The 8,097-nt window shown below is 32.8% G+C and overlaps 1 long non-coding RNA gene across 2 annotated transcripts in view; it reads right to left on the reverse strand.

Annotated features, from left to right (window-relative positions):
* Positions 1 to 7,205, reverse strand: part of LOC111241039 — an 18,024-nt gene extending 10,819 nt beyond the window's left edge. For both annotated transcript variants that reach the window (XR_002666749.1, XR_002666748.1), the window contains exons 1-4: positions 6,817 to 7,205; positions 4,597 to 4,659; positions 4,400 to 4,509; positions 4,240 to 4,321 (exon numbers count right to left, since the gene is read on the reverse strand). This is a non-coding gene — a long non-coding RNA (uncharacterized LOC111241039). The remainder of the gene's footprint in view (positions 1 to 4,239; positions 4,322 to 4,399; positions 4,510 to 4,596; positions 4,660 to 6,816) is intronic.
* Positions 7,206 to 8,097: the final 892 nt, after the last annotated feature.

The raw sequence follows: 8,097 nt of genomic DNA on the forward strand, positions 1-8,097 counted from the left end.
AGGATTCTAATTTGGTTGCTTATAGTAGATATGTCAATCCACTCCAGAAATGTTGTAATTAGAATAAAGACTCTCTCTAAATATTCAGTTTTGGATTGTAAAAAGTTGTACTTTCAATGGAGCTGCCACATGTTAATGTCCATAGGACTTGAGAATAAATATTGTTGATACCTTCTAGAGTTGTATCTGATGCTCTCTTTCCTGCTACCTCTGCTGAAGAAGATTATCCATAACAGAGGTGGATATAGATTGGATTGAATCGTATGTTTAAGAAAAAAAACTAATTTAGATTTTTATAAATCCAATTTTAATCATTAGATTAAATTTTAAATTCAAATTTATATTTTCTAAGAATATAAATTTCAAAACTGTTATATATAAAACTGTTGTATATTTCTAAGAATGTCTGTAAATTAAATATCTATTAGAACTATATTCCATTATTGTGTAATTAATCAATAATTTGAAAAACAAACCATTTTCTATATTAACCTATAGAACTAACTGGGATGAACAGGTGTTATTTTCTCTATTGTTCTGTAATGTTTACTCAATTATATATAGGCATGGTGTCCCTGATAGACTTTACTAACAACAAAAACTTGCAAAATAAAATCAAGATTACTCGGTCACAATAAGAAACTTCATGACAGTTCATTAACAAAATATTACATTGTTATGTTGGTATGTTTTCCCATAACCCTTTGTGATGGTCATCACGTGTGGCATGGACATCATCAACTTCAGTATCAACATCCAATGTTGGTATATTTGTGGAGAAAGATGGTGTCTCATAAATATCAAGTGTTGAATCGTCATTTGGATCACTACCATGTGAGGTTCTTCCTTGCAAAACAATTGACCATCTTGTGCTAGAAGGATCAGTGACATAAAAAACTTATTTTGCTTTAAATGCCATGATGAATGGCTCATCTGTATATTTGGCCTTATGTAAATCAACCAAGCTAAAACCCAACTCATCAGTTTTAACACCGTTATTACTGTCAACCCATTTACATTTAAAAATAGGAACTCTAAAACTCGTATAATCAATCATCCATATATCTTCAATTACACCAAAGTAACACATTGATGCCATAACAGGATGTTTATCCTTTAAGCTAGAAAAATGCATTGATTCAGCCACCACCATAACTCCACTATTTTGCATAGTACTTTTATCATCTTCAGATTTTGTATAAAATGAACAATTATTAATATCATATCCACTCCAACATATGACATCAAAGTTTGGCTCGCATGCTAACCATTTCAATGTATCACAACTTGTATTATCAATTTGAACTTTTTCTTTGAACCATTTCAAGAAAGTCTTGTTATGTTCATTAATCAACCACTTCTCAGGCATCCGTGGATTATTTCTCTTTACAATGTCTTTGTGAGCACTTAGGTAGGGTTGGACAATGTTAGTGTTATTCAAGATATAAAAATGTGCTTGGATAACTTCATCTCTTGGCAATGTCACCACTTTTGCACTTCGAGTACCTTTACCAGCAATTCTTCCATGGTGGTGAGTTTTAGGTACCTCTATAGCTTCAATTTCTGAGATGTATTCTGTACAAAACTCAATAGCTTCCTCTGCAATATATCTTTCAACAATTGATGCTTCAGGACGATATTGGTTCTTGACGTACCCTTTCAATATCTTCATGTATCGCTCAATTGGGTACATCCATCGCAAAAACACAGGTCCGCAAAGTCTAATTTCCCTTACTAAATGTACAATCAAGTGAACCATGATATCAAAAAATGATGGAGGAAAATACATCTCCAACTCACATAATATAACTTTAGCCTCATGCTCTAAATGATCCAACCATGCAGGCTCAATAACTTTACTACAAATGGCATTAAAAAAGAAGCATAATCTAGTTAATGCATATATAATATTCTTAGGCAATATTCCCGAATCGCTACTGGTAGGAGTTGTTGCATTAAAACATGACAATCATGAGATTTTAACCCAAGTAATTTCAAATCTTTCATAGATACAAGTCGTTTCACATTAGAAGAGTAACCATGTGGAACTTTCACACCATGGAAAAACTCACAAAAAGTTCTCTTTTCTTGTTTAGATAATGTGTGACATGCCGGAGGCAAGTATGTTCGTTTGCCATGAGATTGGGGAGCTAATTGTTCTCTTATTCCCATTTCAACCAAGTCCAAACGACTCTTCATACCATCTTTTGTCTTGCCTTGGATATTAAGGAGTGTTCCAATAATACTGTCACACACATTTTTCTCTACATGCATGACATATATACAATGTCTCACATCAAGCATCCTCCAATATGGGAGATCAAAGAAGATTGATCTTTTCTTCCAAATTTTTGTTGTTGTACCTTGCTTTTTTGTCTTGCCATGCACAACATTGATGTCCTTTACACGTTCATAGACTTCTAATACACTTAAAGGTGTTGGAGCTACTTCATTTTCTTGACATCCATTAAATGCTTTTTTTAATTTACGAAAAGGATGGTTTGCACTAAGAAATCTTCGATGTCCAATGTAAACCGTTTTCTTTCCATGCTTTAGTTGATGGTCACATGTGCCTTCTTCACATATAGGGCATGCTTTGTGACCCTTTGTGCTATACCCACTCAAATTACCATATGCTGGAAAGTCATTGATTGTACAAAATAACATGGCATGCAACTTAAAAGTGAAGCCTGTGTACCAGTCAAACACATCAACGCCTTCCTCCCACAACATGAAACCATTAAAGATAACATGATGTATTTACATTTCATGCACAACCATGGAGGTAAGTTGTAAATCACTAACATGACAGGCCATGTGCTATGTCTACTACTGAAGTTACCGTATGGATTCATTCCATCTGTAGCAAGTCCAAGCCTAAGGTTTCTTGGATCATTTCCAAAATATGGGACATTGAATCTATTGTTTGCCATTGACTACAATCAGCTGGATGCCTTATTTGACCATCTCTTTTACGTTCATCTGCATGCCATCTAATGAGTTTTGCATCTTTGACATTAGCAAACAATCTTTTAAACCTTGGAATGATAGGAAGATACCACAACACCTTTGCTGGAACACCCTTCCTAACATTAGATTCAAAGTCACCATCTTTTTCCTTGTATCTTGATAACCCATAATGTGGACATTGATGTAACTTTTCATATTCCTTCCTATACAACACACAATCATTCGGACAAGCATGAATCTTTTTATACACCATACCCATTGGACATAATATTTTTTTCGCATCATAATTAAATGTTGGCATCATGTTACCTTCAGGGAGAATGTCACTCACTAACTCAAGCAATTCAGTGAAACTCTTATCACTCCACCCATTTCTTGCCTTCACATTAAACAGTTTTAATATTGCCGACAATCAAGTGTACTTAATGCACCCCGAATACAAAGGCAGTTCTGCATCACTACACAAAGTTTCATACATATGTGATCGTGCAAAAACATCATCTCCAACATCACGAATCATTTGCTCCAACCCATCTTCCATAACAAAATCCACTTCTTCTGCTTCAGTTTCAGACACATGTGCTATTGGCACTTCTACTAATTCTCCATGCCATGTCCATTTGGTGTAACTCTTTAGGATCCCATCACACAAAACATGCTCCCATATTACTGCAATGAGTAGTCTTCGTTCATTCAAGCAATTAACACATGGACAATAAAATCTTCCATTATTATCTGGAACATTCCTCGTAGCAAATTCAATAAATTGTTCTACTCCTCTCTCATATTCTTCGCTTGTTCGTTTACAATTTATCCAACTTCGGTCCATATTAACATTTTGTGGCAATGAACTGAAACCAACAAAGAGGTGACACTTTAACGTTTATTTAACAATGTCAACCTTTGTAGAAAGATTATTTAAATAACGCCAACACTAACCATTCTCCAAATTCACTTTACTAAAAATGTAAAGTGAACCTGGAAAGCAATTACCTTAGGTACACACCTAATTTCCCTAAAACCAAATCAGTAACTTAGGTAAAAAATTCTTATAATATCATAATTGGAAACCACATTTGACAGCTTGACAACTCTAGTGGAGACATCAAGATTTTCTTTATGTTAATGTTGTATGGTAATTAGAAATTATAGTGTATTGCAAGAAGTAGTAACGATATCAATTTTAACAATAAAAGATAAAATAAAGGAAAACTGAACATATGAAGTTCATCCAATCAAAATCGAGAATCATAATTCTAAATCAATGACCTGTTTGGATGCCCCAAAGTCTGCAAGTGTTGTGCAAGTATTCAAGTCTAAGTAGTAGCTGCTTCGTGTAGGTTCTTATCACCTGTTTTTAGTTGAATTCATTTAGTTTATAAAAAATTAAGAAAAAAGAAAGTATAACAGCTCAGTAACTAAAACTTACAGCCTCGGGAAAAGCCCCAAACTTCCCCACCAGCGATGATATCGGTCCACCTGGAACAACTCCAAGAGAATATTTAGGCTGTTCTCTTCTCTAACCGTACCCAAATATCTCTGCAGCATAAAAATATACAGTCACGAAAGAGTCGTATGAACTAAATTTGCCTGAAGTGTCTTTCAACCATAGAATATTATACTCACAACAATGTTTGGATGTGAAAGGTCTTTAAGTAATTTAACTTCTTCTACCTCTTTTATGTGAGCCTGTTAGTAGTATGTCAAAACATTAATCAAGAACCAGATAAGGAAAATACATATATAACAAAATAAAATAGTAATGCCTCTCTAGGAAAGAAAACTGTAACAGCTAATAGCAAAAAGGAAAATTCAGATGAAAAAAATATACGTAATGCCTTTAGTTATATGTTGGACACTCCACCACCCAAATTCTATTAATTAAAGTCAGATTTCTGAAATCTCATTTTAGTATGAATCTCATTATACAAAAATCGTTTAATAGCAACATGACTTGAATTCTACACAAAAGTTATTTCAATCTATACCGACTTCAAAAGAAAATTAAAACCAATATGTAAAAAAAAAACAACATATTATAGCCTTAATCAAATTTGTGTTAATGTTGAACGACTACCTCAACACTAAAGTTATGACTATATATATCACATTACTTCAGCTTGATATTAAAGTAAAGTTGTGACAGTGGAGATCGATTTCTCGTATTGTATATACACACACTATATTGATAAAATTCCTCCAATGAACTTTATCCAAAAAATTTAATAGAAGTAAAGTGTAATATCATTTTAAAAATTTAACTTAATTTACCATTTCAGAATTAGCATTTACTGTTAAACGCCCATTGAAATTATATATTAAACCATGATAAATAGGAAAAACGAATTTATAGTATTCACGCAAGAGCATGAGCATGCTCTTGTTTTAAAAATCAATAATGCAAAGAAACATAATAACTACAAAATACTAACTGGCAGCCTTTAATAAGAAAATACTAAAAACAAGTGGCTGCATAATATAACAGGGAATCCAAGATAGATATAGCAAGCCAGAAAATTCAAGTTGTGCTTGCCACTTTTACAAAAGAAAAGTTAGATAACCCTAGACAGAAAATTCAATTTTATTGTTTTAAGATTTTTGAGTTGAAGATGTTGTGAATCTTTTGTATAAGTTAAATCTATATGTGTTTGAATCTGTGTCTCTATAATGAATTTATATGTCATCAATTTCACAAAAAATTTATAGCTGTGTTTTATTTTTAAATTAACATACGAAATTTTGAAGATGGAAAAAACCTACATCTTCATATTCATCTCAGAAATCCGACTTTGGAAAAAGAAGATTCATCTCATGTACATGTAAAAAAACAAGTGTCCAAAATCCCTCTAACATAATTTTAAAAATAGCCTTATTAGGAGTAGGTACAGTGCACAAGTTAATAGACATTGCAAACAATAATACCAGCTTGCAGCAAGGACAAAACAAGTGCAGATTTCATGTGCTGAAGAGGCAACTCAACTATATATTTAATATACCATAATGCGACTACAACACGCAAGTGCAGACTTTGCAGTGATGAGCTGGGATTGAAGTCGACATCCTCAAAATGGAAATAGAAATAATCCAGAATGAAAATAATAATAAATAATAATAATCTATTTATGCCAGGAAACTTTCATGGGGACCCGTGTGTGATAGTCCTCGTAAATTTAAGAATCTAAATTATGGATAGTTGCAGAGCAGAAGACATATTTGTAATAGACATATTTCAAATAACTTACAAACATACTTTAAAAATTAACATGACATGTAAAGAATAAGTCAAGTCACTAGTTTTTATTTTCTAAAACTCGAGAAGAAGCACTTTCATATTTATTTATCTAATGAGAGATCCAATAAAGTATTAGTCAATATTTTGGCTAATACCAGTAAAAAAATGTGGTTTAGATTCAATGTCCTACACAACTAGATGTTGGAGGGGCAGCTCAATATTTTCGCGATGCAGGGATGATGAATCATGCGACTGTAATGGAGTAATAGATGACTGACTAACATGCTCCAGTTAGTACTCCTTCGAAGATACAACTTATCAGGAACTTCTTACATTCCTAGAGTTTTGGTTGCTATGTCTAAAAGAGGGCATAAAATTTGTAGAGTTTTTCTTCCAAATAAGAAGCAAAGCGAAGATGGCTGGTTATTATAAACACTACAAGACAGATAATAAAAAGAAAAGTAGTAAGGAAGAAAAGCAACAAAAAGAGAAGCTTATACAACAAAAATGATGGTTTCAGAACTCAGAATAAATACGTACACTACTAAACTGTCATTTACTGCAAAGAAGGTTTTAGATATTCATACAGAGTGGAAGTGAAAGAAACTAAACACCTTCGTTGTTTAGTGGAGGCTGCAAAGAAATCCTCGACGGCCACTAGGAGACGGCGTGGAGGCGTGCCAATGGCGTTGATGCTCTGACTAGTGTGCACGGCGTGGAGGCTTCGAGACGTTTAGGGTTCCGAGACGACGTGGAGTGGGGTGTATTCTGTGCTCTGGGAGGAGACTGAAAAATGAAAATAACACTAACATTGTCAGGACAGATTGAGATTCGAAGAAAGGAAATGGTGAAGAGAAAGGAAAGTTGTTCGATTTGGAAGAGACGAAATAATGTGCTGGACTGGGAGATTCAAAGGGGATTTTTGCAAGATAGGTTTCTGAATATTTTCATAATATTTTTTGCTTATAATTTCTATTTTGCCACCGCACCGAACTTATTATGATAGGTGGCCTTTTACCTATCATAATATATGTATCTTTTATTACGAAAATGGCACCGCTACACTTATTATGATAGGTTTTTAAAAGTACGTTATAATATATCTTAATTTTATTACAAAATTGCCACCGGTCAATATATTATGATAGGTTGATTTCACCTATCATAGTAGCCTGTCATAGAATCCTATTTTTCTACTAGTGACATATTCAACTGTTAAAAATTTGTTGAAGCCAAGATGTTTTAGCATGGAGACAAAATCTTTACAAGAAGTTCACAGTGTATACGATAAGATTAGATTTTCAATGAAAAGGATTTACAAACAAGTAAAATTATATTTTGTGTTGTAATATTTATAGATAATAATCTTTTATTGATGTCATCTACATGCATAAGCAATTTCTTGTATTCATTCATCAATTATTCCTTATTCTTAGATATAGTTGTCAGTCAATCTGAATATTTGTGGAACAAAATGAATTAATTAACATTGTGCAAAAAGTGTTGCATTTGAAGAACAACTACAAGCATTGAAAGAAAGACAAGTACAACTCATGGAACAACTAGCTATAAGCTTTTGTTGCTTATATAGTCTTTCTAAAATCTCTTACAAATCTTCAAAAATTCCTCTTTGTCCCAATATCAATCACCTCAACATCCATCATGTTTAGAGCAATGAAGCAAACAATATTTCATCTCATTATATTTTCAATTTCATTTCCTTATTTGCAAACAGTCTTTTTATACTTATATTTATTTGTGATATTATGAGCTTATTTGTATTATTCATGATCATTGGGAAATTATATTGAAATTTGCGACAATAACTCTACTTTTTAAGCTATAATAGAATTATTAATTTATTTATTGGTATAAAATTTGAAGACTCTGAAAAG

This window comes from Vigna radiata, unplaced genomic scaffold (assembly GCF_000741045.1).
Source record: "Vigna radiata var. radiata cultivar VC1973A unplaced genomic scaffold, Vradiata_ver6 scaffold_238, whole genome shotgun sequence".
Taxonomy (NCBI): domain Eukaryota; kingdom Viridiplantae; phylum Streptophyta; class Magnoliopsida; order Fabales; family Fabaceae; genus Vigna; species Vigna radiata.